This window comes from Tenebrio molitor, chromosome 2, assembly GCF_963966145.1.
Source record: "Tenebrio molitor chromosome 2, icTenMoli1.1, whole genome shotgun sequence".
Taxonomy (NCBI): Eukaryota; Metazoa; Arthropoda; class Insecta; order Coleoptera; family Tenebrionidae; genus Tenebrio; species Tenebrio molitor.
This window is the reverse complement of record NC_091047.1, coordinates 21,249,647-21,264,469: the sequence shown is the minus strand read 5'-3', so window position 1 is coordinate 21,264,469 and position 14,823 is coordinate 21,249,647. Positions and strand designations below refer to the sequence as shown.

The following is a 14,823-nucleotide window of genomic DNA, read 5'->3' as shown; positions in this document are numbered from 1 at the left end:
TTAATTGTAACTTACCTTTTCTGGACTTACCATATTATTCAATGTATTATCGCCAAGTCTTATTTTTTTGGATGGTAGTTCATCTATTGGTTGAGGTGTTGAGGTTAATTTTCTGTTATTCATCTAAAAAAAAGTTTCCATTAGTGAAAAGAAAAAAATTATGGAAACGAAAAAGACTACTAAAAGAAAGCAACATTTTTACTGAGTATCACATACGAGTATCTCGATAACAAAAACATTTGAATATAATAAAAATCTTAAAAGATCAATGAATACACATAAAATATCACAAGCCCTTAAAATACGAATAAACTTTTTTTTTAGCTTTGAATAAAAATAAATCTTCAAAATAAAAGATAAGAAAATGAAAGCAATTCTTGCTCTCCAATTACAGAATAGTTCCTACCTATTAGAGGAGAGATTCCAAGAATCAGAAAATATGTTTTTCTAATTTATTTATTCTAATGGTGTTATTATTTAATTTATTAATTGCACTGTCATAATCAACATGCTTATTATCCTGTGATCCTGGAGTATTTCCTTATACTGTCAGTTTTTTTAGTATTTTTTTCAGTGATTTAACAATAATTTCTGGATTTGTAAAGTTTAAATATTTATCGAGTGATCACGTCATATTCCTTTGCTTGTGCACATTTATTTAAATTGTTAATTTCCTTAGCTACTACCCAATCGGACACTAATCTCTTTTACTGAACCTGATGGGTAATATAAAATTTTTATAATAAATTAAAAAAAAAATGCCCAATACTAAAGAGAACAAAATTGTAGCAGAATATTATACACCATTAAAAACAAGACAACCATCTGAACTCCAACAATTTAAAAATAGTTACTTTTATCTTTTACTCAAGATAAAAAACTAAATATACCAAGAAATATCAATGAAGTAACGCAAATGAGAAATCGTAATTTTGCCATTGAATATCTCAATTCTACCGTAAATAAAAAACTAACAAAGACAGATTTTTGCAAATCTAAAAGTATTTCCAGAAATTCCCTTAATATGGGACTAAATTCAGTTGGAATTAAGATTGCATGTAAAACGAGAACAAACGGGAACAAACCAGAGCAATCCGGAACAAAAGAGAACAAATCGGAACAATTGGGAACAAAAGAGAGAAAAAGCAAAACAAAAAATAAAAAAATATTCGATAATGTAGAACACAAAGCAGGTAGTCGTAAACATATAAGTTTAGATGAAGAAGCAGATGAATTAATTAGTAAATCTTTAGAAACTTTTCAGTCATAAATGGACAAACTAGTTTCATACATTCCCAACGATGAGAAAGAAAAATGGAAAAAAGATTTAAAACCTATTATTACTGAAATAGACAGATTAGAAGATAGAGCAAAAATAGTTGGTTTCAAACAAGAAGTTGTAGATAAATATATTGCAAGAAAAGCAGCTAATTTATTCCTTGAACAATTAATTATGACAGACTGTGAACTAGAATCCGCTAATAATAAAATAGATGAATTGGAATATAAATTAGACAACTACAATAATTATGATCCTAAGAAACTAGCAGAATTAAGAAACAAAACAGTAGTAATACCATCAAACATCGATGATGTAAAGAAAAGAACTCTGAAAATATTTGAAAGACATACTAAAAATATGAGAGCAATAAATGAAAAAACTCAAAAATTGTAAATTAAATGGAAAGTACTGTATTCAAGAATTTAAATATATTCAATGAAGAATATCCAAAATTCCGAAAAAAGTTTTCAAGTCTCATTCAACAAGTTAACAAATTAAAAATTATTATTTTTGTTCTTATGTTTATTATCGTAATTGTAATTATTGTTTTCTTAATTTATTACTTCAACACTAATAAAAAATAGCGATTTATTCAACAATGTCCATGAACGTACCTATGATGATACTAATACGTGTCCATAAGCTAATGTATCTGTAGAATTAGGTAAAAGGTATCTTTTATCATCTTTCCAACTTAGAGACTTTTTCTTTACTTCTTCAGTAAATATATCATGTTTATGACTCCTGATCACTTTCTGTCTATGGAAGTATTCTTTTTGATTAAACAAGCAATTTTTGTAATCTTCAAAACTTATTTCTTTCTTCAATACTGCTTTTTTGATACCTTTTAATTTTTTCGAAACAGACGGTTCAGTTCTGTAACTGTACATTTTTGACCTTAAACCTATGCATTCTAATATCTTAATACCATTCAATTCATCTTTGAACTTCCCTATTACTTTCTTATTTTTATCAGAATATAATGAATGATCCTTTGGATAATCAGATGTATCAAAATAGTCGAGATTGTTTTTCATAAATTCATAGAAATCGGCATTTTTAATCTCATATATAAAGCTATCAGTGTCTCCATAAGAAGTTTTACGTTTTCATTGAATTCTTTTTTAATTACATTGTAATGGAAGTTATACATTAATAATTTCGATAAATCTAACACAGCTTGCCCAATATAAATTGGTTTATTAAACAATACTTTTGTTTTAAAATTGTGAACTGCTGCCAGGTGTTTGCTAAATATAGTTCTGTGTTTAAAATTAGGTTTGTTTATTGCTTTTTGTAATTTTTCTTCATCACAATATAATTTAATATTTTGTTGGTTTCTAACAGATTGCATAGACTTACCATATGGGGCATTAACCATTAATTTCCAGAAATCTTTTTCAAAATCATTTTTCGCCTTTTGTCTTTGTTCAGTATTGAATTTAACATATGATGCTATAAAATTTGACTGAGTAAATTTTATACCTCTGTGAACCTTTGTTATTCTAATACCTAAATTTTTGTAAAGTTTTAATGTTTCGTAATGAATTATATAATTTTTCTTATCATAGAAATGACAAAGTAGTTTTTCTACTTTTCCGCCCGGAGGAATTCTATTTTCCGGAGCTAAAGGGAGATCATTGAATTTGTTATGAATAGCTAAGTCTACTGGAAATGCTAAATCGACTTCCAAAACATAACCCGTATTACTATCTGATACCAATATACCGTCGACATTTTTAATTTCATCACAAGTCAACCATTTAAAGTCTTTTTCTGGTAATTTCTGAGATAAAGCCCATCCATATAGATTATTAGCATCTATATAGATAATCTGAGTATTTTCATCTGCTTGCGAATACCTGTTACTACACTGTGAAATACCTCCTCTAATTCCCTTTTCAAAAAACAAATACATTTCATAATCAGTTAATAATTCCAACTCCACTGAAGTATATTTGAGCATACAGTCCCAAGCTAACCCCGGAGTTGTATAATACCAAACAGGATCGAGTCCATAACTCTTTTCCAAACATAAGTCTCTAAAATTTTCAAATACATCAGTTAACAGCAAAACATCTAGTTTTAAGTATAAATCATGCCATTCACCCAAGTTTTTAATTTTAAAATGTTTCCATACTTTCACTGCATGTTTGAATTCTTCTTGAGAAATACCTTCTTTTGTGAGCGAAGAATAAAATTTATCTATTGATGGAAGTTTTGTTTCAGAAAATTTCTCAAAAGAATCCATGTATTCATAAGGATATATTCCTTTTCTAATTATCTTGCTTTTTTCTTTCCTAAATAACACATCTAATTCACCATTTGAAAAGTATTTAATTATTTCTCTCAACTGACTTGATTCCAGATTAGATGACAAATTGTCTAGGCTACTTGCTAAAAATCTAAATGAATCGATAAATCTCAATTCGATATATCCATTATCATCCATTCTTAAAATTTTACTGAAAGAAATATATTTCTCTTCGTTATTAGGTATTAATTTCAATTGACTTCTATCTTCTCCTAGATTTTTTATAAACAAATGACAATCGTAAGAACTTAAATTATGAAACAAAATTGGAATATATAAAACATTTATCACTTTCCTCTCCTCTGTAAATTTCCAATGGGTTATCAATATTATTATAAGCACTCTTAACGTATAATCCATAACCACAGGGAATATGAGATTGTGTTTTATGAGTATATGATGATTCAGGATTTGGTTCGCATGTATGAATAGGTTTCAGAATAGATTCAAAATCAGAATAAATTACATACGGATGTCTTAACATTCTTTGAATATTTTTAAATTTTAATACACTATCTTCAGGCATGTTCGGAAAACATGGTTCATTACTAAAGCACACATTTTGATGTTTCTTTAAAGCATCTTCAGTTCTAGCGGAGTAGTTTAAACATCTTCTACAGAAATGTTTTTTGTTTCTATTTACTTCCAACTGATCATTTAACAATCGACTCAAATTCTTAATCCAACAATAATGATTGTTGTCTTTATTTCCAAAGTATAGTAAGTCGATATTTATTTCATAGAATCGCTTCTTATTATGATACAAAGGATAAAATATTTGTTCTTCGTAACTAAACACGGTAACATTAATTTTATTATGTGATTCAAATTTAGGTATGTCCTGGATTTTGACAGGAAAATTTATTCCTTCAAAATTTAATTCGTTTATATATTCCGGCTTATTATAATGATTCAGTCTATCTACATGTTCTTTTGCTTGATGTAAACAGGATATTACGCTGTACATAAAGCATTTGTTATCGTTGTTTTTAACATTAACGCAAGCTTTTTTATCTTTAATCCACTTGGGTAATTCTACATATGAATTTCCGCTTAAAGGTGTATATTTGTTTATATTAATGCGCAAATAATTTATATTTTTCAAAGTCCATCCAGATCCCTTTTCTTGTAATTCATCACATTTTGATATAAATAAATTCTTTTGTTCATCCCAGTATTCCTCCAGATCATCTTTTTCTCTTAGTATAACATTTAGTAACTGAAATTTATGTATCATTGTAAAGTCTTCATTTTCCAGTTTCATAAACTCGCATTCCATCTCTAAATTAATTTTAATATTTTTGTGGAGATTTAAAGCATTTATAATTATTTTAATAGCCTTTTCTTTTATCATATCCATGTATGTTTCCATATCTATACCTTCTTCTAGATTATTATGTTGATACGTTAATAATCTTCCCTTAAAAGCAACCTGAACTAAAATAAAATCTGGCTCTGGATTATGTCTTGCTTTATGCAACTGCATTCGACTTTCCTTAATATATTTTCCACATTCATCACACTTGATCTTTTTTACTCTTTCTTTTTTTGGTTTAGAAAATATGGCATCATCAAACGGAAATATTTCCAAGCTCTTCTTGTTTTCTCTTTTTATTTTTAATTGCTTTTCAGCATTAATAATCTCGTCTATCAATTCTGCCTTATTGTATCTTTTAATGTATCTTATACCTAAGGATTTTGCCATATTACGTAATTCGAGCAAACGACGACTATTCCAAATCATGTTTTAATTTATGCAAATGTATTCGAGTTTCCTCGATATATGTTCCACACATATCACATTTTATCTTCTTTACTCTATTTTTTTTTGGTTTAGCAAATATATCGTCATCAAACTGAAATGTTTTTAGGTTCTTTTTGTTTTCTTTCTCTTTATGGAGGTGCATTCGGGTGCTTTTGATATATTTTCCACATATGTCACATTTGATTTTACTAACTCTCTTTTTCCTTGGTTCAGCAAATAAATCATCATCAAATGAAAATATTTCTGAATTCGCTTCGCTCATGAGGACTCTGTCCGAATTCCGCAAAGGAGGCATAACTGACTTTTTTCCGTTTTTTATTTCCTTATGTAATTGCTCTTCAGCTTTAATAATAGCTTTTATTAAGTCTGCTTTATTATATTTTCTAATATATTTGATGTCTAATGATTTTGCAATATTAAACAGTTCAGATAAACGAAGATTACTTAAGTTCCTTCGTTCCATTTATTATAGGAAAAAATCTAACAAACAATTTTTAGTAAATAAATAAATTCAATCCATTTTTATGCAAATCTGTTTTTATATGCCTTTTAAAATTAGTTCTAGTGTAATATCTACCACAATCACATAATAAACGAGTAGAATTAACTGCTTTTTTACATTGTTTACATGTTTTTTCATATTTATTTCTATAGTTATAAAAATCATCTGGACATTTTAATTCCAAACAAATGGAGCAAAGACTTGTCATTTATTAGAAAATTTATTCATCAAAGACTTCAAGATTACGAAAGTGTATTTTAAGAAAATCTAAGTTTGCCAAGGTTAATACGTTATTTTCATACATTTTAAACTGATTAAACATATTCCGATATACTAATCGTTCAAAGTCATTATTGGCTTTACTTCTCATATCGTTTAACCTTTTCTGAAACATTTGCCATGTTTCTTGGTCATCGTTATGTGAGCGATTCATTTAATTTATCACATTTTTTTTCATAAGAAATTATTCATAAACAATGCGTGTTAAAGCACACTGTCCTTGTTTAGGTAAAACTGTGAGAAGCCTCAGAATTCAAGAATGCGTGTTATATATGGAGGTGATCATTTTAATGATCATTTAATCAATTGTCGAAAAAAATAATAAATAATACTTGTAATAAAAGGGATCCAGTACAATATATGAGGCAATATGAAACCTACGTATGTATATAGAGAAAGAGAAAGCTATTTGAAATAATTATATGATGAAGACAAATAACGTATGTAGCTAGTATAAATGGGATCGGTCACCCAATAATAAAAAATAAATTAAATTATTGACATAGATAATACTGTTACTTGTAAGTTTATGATCAAGACGTATTTTTCATATTAGATAATGATAATCAACCTTTGTTTAAAGGTAAAGATTTAGCAGAAATATTGGGTTATGAAAAATCAACAAATGTTGATTTTAAGAGAAATTGCTAGTCGTATTTTTTGGAAATATGTTTTTGCAGAAAAAGAAAAATATTAATCACAAATAACTTGTTAGAATTCGCCTTCGGCTCATGAGTGGACTATGTCCGCGAATTTATGGGATTTATAGATGAAATAAAAAGTGGCAAAATTTGCCACGGGTGATTGAAGAATAAAAAGCGAAGATTTTTAGAATTTTTAAAATACAACGAAATTTCATATGAAGAAATAGATTATAAACATGGTGAAACAAATTTGTATGAATATATACAAAATTATTAAAAAAATTTAAAGAATTAATAATCATGTTGAATAACAATAAGGCAAAAAAGTTAGGAAATATTATATTTTAAATTAGAAGAAGAATTGCTAGATAAATAGAAAAATTACGTTAACGAATATAATCTTTTTTTCTAACACTAATATCTTATACTGTTTCCATGGTGCATTTGAGCTCACACCTTATGTTTCCCATAAAATACGCTTTCTCTATAAGACACGTCGTCAATAGCAACGTATCTTATAGAGTCATAATAGTTATTTACACTACGAGAGAGGAAGGTAAAGCTTTTGTTCACGCGAATTGCATGTTCGGCCACGACGCGCAGCGGAGTGGTCGATGCAATTCAAGTGAACAAAAGCGGCCTTACTCTCGAGTGCTGTATTTGATTTTGTTCGATACCAGACATAACTCCTTAGAAAATGAGTCTGTAACTTTATATTCAAAATTTTAAATAAAATTAAAATAAAATAAATAAATCACATTTTCGGAGAGATCTGTTGCTATGGAAAAAAATAAAATACAAAATAAACAAAGTTTTGCAAAGTCAATAAAGTGATTGTGCACACCACGTTGTGGAAATGGATGACGAAGAATTCTGTGTTCCTGATGACGTCCTGGAAGAGGCAAGTGTCGCGAAGTACCAAATGCTGCATACGAAATCAAAATTACGATACCAGAAAGAATTGGAAATATTTACACAATGGCAGACCGAGATCAAGGGAAAAGACGAAAGCAGCATCAGCGCGGTTATTCAATGTTGAAGAGTACACTGTTTGTATTTCAAAACGTTTATATCTCCAGGTATCCAGGTAAGAGGTTTTTTTAATAAGCTATTAGTTCTTTTAATATAATAAATTGTACAGGTTCAACAGTCTCACCTCCTTTTTGAAAACAAAATGTAGAAACTATCAGCCGAAAAAAGCTACAACTTCTTCAAGAAACGATGTTTGCAAGTTTTTACTGGAAGCGGCGGACCAAGAGTGGATCCTTCAGAAAGTTGTACTGATGATGGGCATATTCGGTGGCCGTCGTGATTAATTATGTAAAGTGATGAATTGTTATACAGTGAGTTTTTTTTAAGACTGGCCATAGGGTTTTACAAGCTACATTTTTCAACCCCCCGTTAACTTTTGTCCTCATGAAAATATTCAACCCAGTTTTGTAGTAAAGTTGTGGGATATGATAATGTATTGAAACAATTTCAATTTAATAACCAGAATCAAGGAATAAATTATAGCAAAAAGACATTTTTTGAATTCCGTTTGCTCTAATTTTAAATTTTCAGTAGGCTAAAATTTCACCTGACATGTAATTGATTATGTGATTGCTAACTGCCTCTGGAGGCCATTTTGAACATTTCATTTAATTTTTATTAAAGTAAAGAAACTTGTTATAACATAAATAATGAATCTATCGTTATAAAATGTAAAATATCAATGTTCACACTATTTTTTGCAAATAACATTTTATTTGTAAATTGTCTATTATAACCATTTAGGTATTACAAATACAAAGTTAACAGGAGGTTGAAAAATTAGCATGTAAAACCCTCTGGCCAGTCTTAAAAAAACGCACTGTATACGTTATTCACGTTGAATTGAACATTTCAAGGTCAAATAATTTAGCAAACAGTGACATGCAGGTAAATACCGTTCACGATGGATTGAGCATTGCTAAATTCGCATTATGTTGGTTAGCTGCATGTCACTATTTACAAAACATAATTACAGATCCAAAAAATAAAATTATTTGTCCTTGAAATGTTCAACTCCACGTGAATAACGTTTAGTTATTATTGGTATGTAATTATTTTCAATATACAAATTCTTTTTCATAAAATCGAATTTCAATTATGCGTGAGCGAAAGTGCGTGAGCGAAAGTACGTGAGCGAAAGTGCGTGAGCGAAAGTGGAACCTTCACTCACTGGTAACCATGGATACAGACCCACTTTCTAGGGAGGTATCGAACAAAATACGCTCCCACATATTATTCAAGTAACATTTTATTCATCATTTTTACAGTAATTATCACAAAAGTGAAAAGTGGTCTATCTCCGAGCCGGATTACGAAAAAACCCACCCGAATCAGGATACCAACAACCCGCAAAAACAGAAATCGAAGAAGTCATTGAATCAAAAGTGAAAAAGCAGTTCATCACCAAGACGTAGGAGACGGCACAAGGTCAGTGGTTCTTCCCCCTTCAACCCTCCAAATTACCCCCTGGATTCTTGCGTTGTACCGTATAATTTGAAGTCAATCAATCAATTAGTATTTTCTTCGTATAAAAAATTGCGACAATGCCGGACTTAGCGGAGTTAACCGTCGAGCGTGATAGAATAAAAGCCAAATTGAATCGAATGAAAGAAATAATAAACAATTTCAAGGAAGGTGATGATTTGGATCAACTAAGATTACGTAGACCAGACTTAATATCGGCGTACAAAGAGTTCGATAAAATTCAATCGGAAATCGAACCTCTCAGTACCTCTCGCGACCAAAGCAAAGCAGTTGCAACCGAATGGATCAATTTTGAAACTCTTTATTACAATTTATTAGCAAAAATAGCTAAATTTGTAGATAAACAATCCACCGCGTCGGAAAACGGATCGCAACCAGTAGTAACGTCATCAGAAGTATCGGTAAAACTACCGGATCTAAATCTACCAACCTTTTCCGGAAACTATTCAAACTGGACTAGTTTCCACGACACGTTTCAAACTTTAATACATACGAGAACGGATTTAAATAATTGTCAAAAATTCCATTATTTGAAATCATGTTTAAAGGGAGATGCTTTCAGTACAGTAGAAGCATTGTCAATTTCGTCAGGTAACTACCAAGTAGCGTGGGAGCTTCTCGAAAAACGATACAACAATCTTCGATTAATCGTTCAAGAACATGTCAATTCAATTTTATCAATTCACAAAATTTCGAAAGCCTCAAATACGGCATTGAGACAATTAATCAATAATGTCAACACTAATATAGAAGCGTTAAAAATTTTGAAACAACCAACGGACAAATGGGACGCCTTATTAGTGCCGATAATAATCGAAAAATTAGATTACGGAACGAATCGGGAATGGCAGTCCAAATTAAAAACTGAAGTTCCAGCATTAACTAGCTTAATCGAATTTTTAGAACAAAGATGTCTAACTCTAGAAGCTCTAGAAAATTTAAACAAATTCAATGTGAGTAAACAGCCCACTTCATCAAAATGCAATCCCAACGCGAGTAAAGACACCAAAGCATGCTCAGCGACTCAGATTCAGGTAGATAACAAACAGTTTTCATGTTATTACTGTAAAAAATCCTACCCATACAATTTACAAATGTGCAGAATTTTTTAATCTCTCGCACCATGACAAAATTCAAAATGTTAATAACAGAAATTTGTGCAAAAATTGTTTAAGACCGAATCATTCAACAGCGGATTGTAGGTCTAAATTCAAATGCAAATATTGCCATCAAAACCATAACAGTCTTCTTCACCAACAAGACGTTGTCCTAAATTCAATTGAACAAGAAACGTGTAATTTAGCAACTCCTCGAGTGAACGAACTGAAAAAGGGTAACGGACCACATAAGGTCGTTTTGCTTTCGACGGCATTAATTTATGTCAAAAACGATAAAAATAATTTCCATGAATGTCGTGCCTTGCTGGACGTAGGTTCGCAAAGCAACATAATAACGGAATCTTTAGCGAAAAAATTAAATTTGAACTTGAGTAACAATAATATTTCCATACAAGGAATAAATCAAAAAATTATCACTTCAAAGCAATCAACTACGGTAACAATAAAATCGCGAGTAAATACGTTTTCGTCAGAAATTTCGTGTTTAGTTTTACCAAAAATCACTGGAAATATTCCTGAGTATTCTGTAAAGAATTTAAACATTAAAATTCCGGAAGATATTCAGTTAGCGGACCCCAATTTCTATAAACCATTTCCAATAGACTTATTACTTGGGGCCGGACTCTTCTGGAAATTATTAGGTTCAGGAAAAATATCAGCACCGGGACAACCCCACCTGATAGAAACATCTCTCGGCTGGTTGGTTGGCGGCGAAATCTCGAAAAACTCGCTAACAAACGTCAGTAACGTAACCTTGATTACGAACAACACAGTCGAAAACCAACTTCAAAAATTTTGGGAAATTGAAGAGTACAAATCAAAAAGTAACTGGTCACCACAAGAAGATTTGTGCGAAACACACTTCTTAAGTAACCACAAACGTGATTATCAGGGAAGGTTTATCGTCAAATTGCCGTTCGTTAAAGAAAATAACGAACTCGGTTCTTCAAAAGAATTAGCAATAAAACGGTTACATTCCCTCGAGCACAAATTTAAAAACCAACCATTATTGAAACTCGAGTACTCCAAGTTCATAAACGAATACCTCTGGTTAAACCATATGGAATTAGTTCCAAACGATTACGCAAACAATAACTTCGGTTGCTATTTGCCGCATCACGATGTATTCAAACAATCGTCAGGTAAACTCAGAGTAGTTTTTGACGCGAGTGCAAAAACATCCAACGGCAAAAGCTTAAATAATATTCTTTGTACGGGACCCACAATCCAACAAGACTTGTTCTCAATATTAACTCGATTCCGTACATTTGAAGTAGCGTTTACCGGTGATATAGTTAAAATGTATCGACAAATTAAAGTTGATCCCGAGCACTGCGAGTATCAAAGAATTCTATGGCGAGAAAATCCGGAAGATCCTATTTTAACTTATCGCTTATTAACAGTAACGTACGGTAGGACCTGTGCACCATTTTTGGCGGTACGCTGTCTGCAGCAAGCTGCGCTCGAAGAAAAGAATCATTTTCCAACGGCGAGTGAAATCATATTGCGAGACTTTTACATGGATGATTTGCTTACTGGAGCATCTTCTGTGCAAGAAGCCACCAAATTAAAAGAAGAAATCAATCACATTTTAAACAAAGCTGGGTTTGAAATGTCCAAATGGGCGTCAACCAGTATAGAATTAATGTCTTCAGCACAAAACCATGAAAAACCAATTGATCTAAGTGATGACCAACAAACAAAAACCCTAGGTGTTGTTTGGGATTACAATAAGGATTTGCTTACATATCAAGTCAATCTAAAGTACAAAAACGAAACCGCAACAAAAAGATTAATGTTATCAGTCATTGCGCAATTATGGGACCCATTGGGTTTAATTTCACCAATTATAATTAAAGCTAAACTCATATTGCAAAAAATGTGGAGTTTGAGACTTTCTTGGGATGAGAGAGTACCAGACGAGTTGCATCAATTGTGGACCCAATTTATTTCAGATTTAATGAATGTAAACAATATTAAAGTTAACAGAAAAATTTTAACCCTGTTTCCTGCAGTAAAGTTTGAAATACACGGTTTTTGCGACAGCTCACAAGCAGCTTACGGAGCGACTATTTTTATAAGAAGCGTCGATTCGTATGGTAACGGTTCAACAAATCTTTTGTGCTGTAAATCAAGAGTAGCCCCATTAAAGACATTAACAATACCACGTCTAGAATTATGTGGCAGTTTACTTTTAGTACGTTTAATGCAAAAGGTTTTACCAATTTTAAATTTAAATATTGATGAACGATATTTTTGGACGGACTCTTCCATAGTTTTATCCTGGATTGCGGCACCTTCAAACACATGGAACGTTTTTGTAGCTAATCGCGTAAGCGAAATACAGTCCTTGTCAGAATTAAATGAGTGGAGGCACATTAGCACAAAATATAATCCCGCAGACATTGTCTCTAGAGGTATGTCATCTAATCAATTAAAGACAAACGATCTTTGGTGGCACGGCCCCGAGTGGTTAAGGTTGCCGAAAAATAAATGGCCTAAATCCTCGGTAAATTTCGATTCGGAAAATATACCGGAAAAACGAAAATCAACAAACAAAATTTTGTTTGCGAACGTCAAAGAGGATGAATTTTTAACAAATTTTTCAAAATTTATAAAATTACAGAGAGTAGTGGCATTTATAAAAAGAGTTGCACATAACTGTCGAAACAAAATCTCTAAGCTCACTGGTCCTCTAACGGCGTCGGAACTAAATGATGCTCAAATAGCAATTATCAAATTAATTCAACGTGATTCATTCAAACCAGAGTTAAGGGCTTTGAGCGAAAATAAGTACGTCAAAAGACAAAGCTGTCTATATTTGTTAAACCCGATCTTAGACGAAGACGGCCTCATTAGAGTAGGTGGACGTATCAAACATTCATCAATCACCTATGATAAAAAATATCCTTTGATTTTACCAGCCAAACACCACGTAACAAGGTTATTAATAATTCAGGAACATGAAAGACAACTCCACGCCGGCGCTCAAGCCACATTGACGTCCCTAAGACAAAAATTTTGGATTATTTCGGGTCGTAACACAGTTCGGAATATTTTACATAAATGTATAAAATGTTTTCGCGCTCAGCCAAAATCTTTCAACCAAACTATGGGCCATTTACCAAAACAAAGGCTCGAACCAGCACGACCTTTTGTCAAAACCGGCATCGACTACATAGGTCCTATTTTAATAAAGGAAGGAAGTGGTCGTGGAAAACTGAGAAAAACGAAAGCTTACATAGCACTGTTTATTTGTCTTGTGACCAAAGCAATTCATTTAGAATTGGTTGGAAATTTAACATCGGAATCATTTTTAGCAGCATTAAAACGCTTTATTTCGAGACGTGGTCATGTTACCGATCTCTTTTCGGATAATGCAACGAACTTTAAGGGCGCCGATAAAGAGTTATGCAACTTTTTTAAATCCGTTAACTTTCAAAATGTTACCGATGCCTTGACACCGTGCAATATTTCATGGCACTTTATTCCACCACGTTCTCCCACATTCGGTGGCTTATGGGAAGCCAACGTTAAGTCCGTCAAACGACATTTTAAACGCGTGGTAGGAGATACGAGTCTTAATTTTGAAGAAATGTATACGGTCTTAGCAAGAATCGGCTTGCCTTAACTCCAGACCTTTATGTCCCGCCTCGAACGATCCTAACGACCTCCTGGTCCTAACACCTGGGCACTTCTTGGTTGGAGAACCACTGATGGCTCCAGTAGAACCGAACCTGTTATTGCTGCCAAAAAACCGTCTATCACGCTGGCAGTACATTGAACAAGTTCGTCAGCATTTTTGGACTCGTTGGCGTAAAGAATATTTGACGTCATTGCAACAACGGTCAAAATGGAATCGACCACCAGCCACAATACAGCCAGGATCAATGGTCCTCATCAATGAAGACAACCTCCCTCCTCAACAGTGGCTTCTCGGGAGGATAATTCAACTTCATCCAGGCAAAGATGGAATCACTCGAGTTGTTTCCATAAAAACAACTTCCGGCATCCTGAAACGAGCGGTGAACAGAATCTCCATCCTGCCCATGGACAACATCCACGAAGAGGCTGACGACAAGGTGCAGTGAAGTGAGAGTGGTAAATAACAAGAAAACAATGTGCAATCCATTGTGTGAAGTGCTACTGAATTTGTACCATATTGTTTATAGCTAGTAGAATTTTCTTTAATTTAAAATTGTTTACACCATGTAATAATAGAATTTCAATTTTTGTTAAACTATTCTAAATAGTTCAACGGGGGCGGCATGGTTGAGCTCATGTTAGGTTTTTCATATCGACTTTGTTGGCCGGTATCGTTCCTACCTGCCAGCAGGTCAGCTCCTTTTTTGCTGGTAAGTTTTTTGTGGGAGCAGATAGATAACATTAAACATCTCACGAA

The 14,823-nt window shown here is 32.2% G+C and overlaps 1 protein-coding gene across 5 annotated transcripts in view; it reads right to left on the bottom strand.

Annotated features, from left to right (window-relative positions):
- The window catches only part of LOC138122554 (uncharacterized), a 29,215-nt gene that overhangs the window by 8,733 nt on the left and 5,659 nt on the right, over nt 1-14,823 (bottom strand). For 3 of the 5 annotated variants that reach the window (XR_011156535.1, XR_011156538.1, XR_011156537.1), the window contains exon 3: nt 16-14,492. The gene's annotated coding sequence lies outside the window, so the exon portion shown is untranslated. Of the gene's footprint in view, nt 1-15; nt 14,493-14,823 lie in introns of those variants that run through there. The other 2 variants (XR_011156536.1, XM_069036763.1) reach the window with 2 other exon arrangements.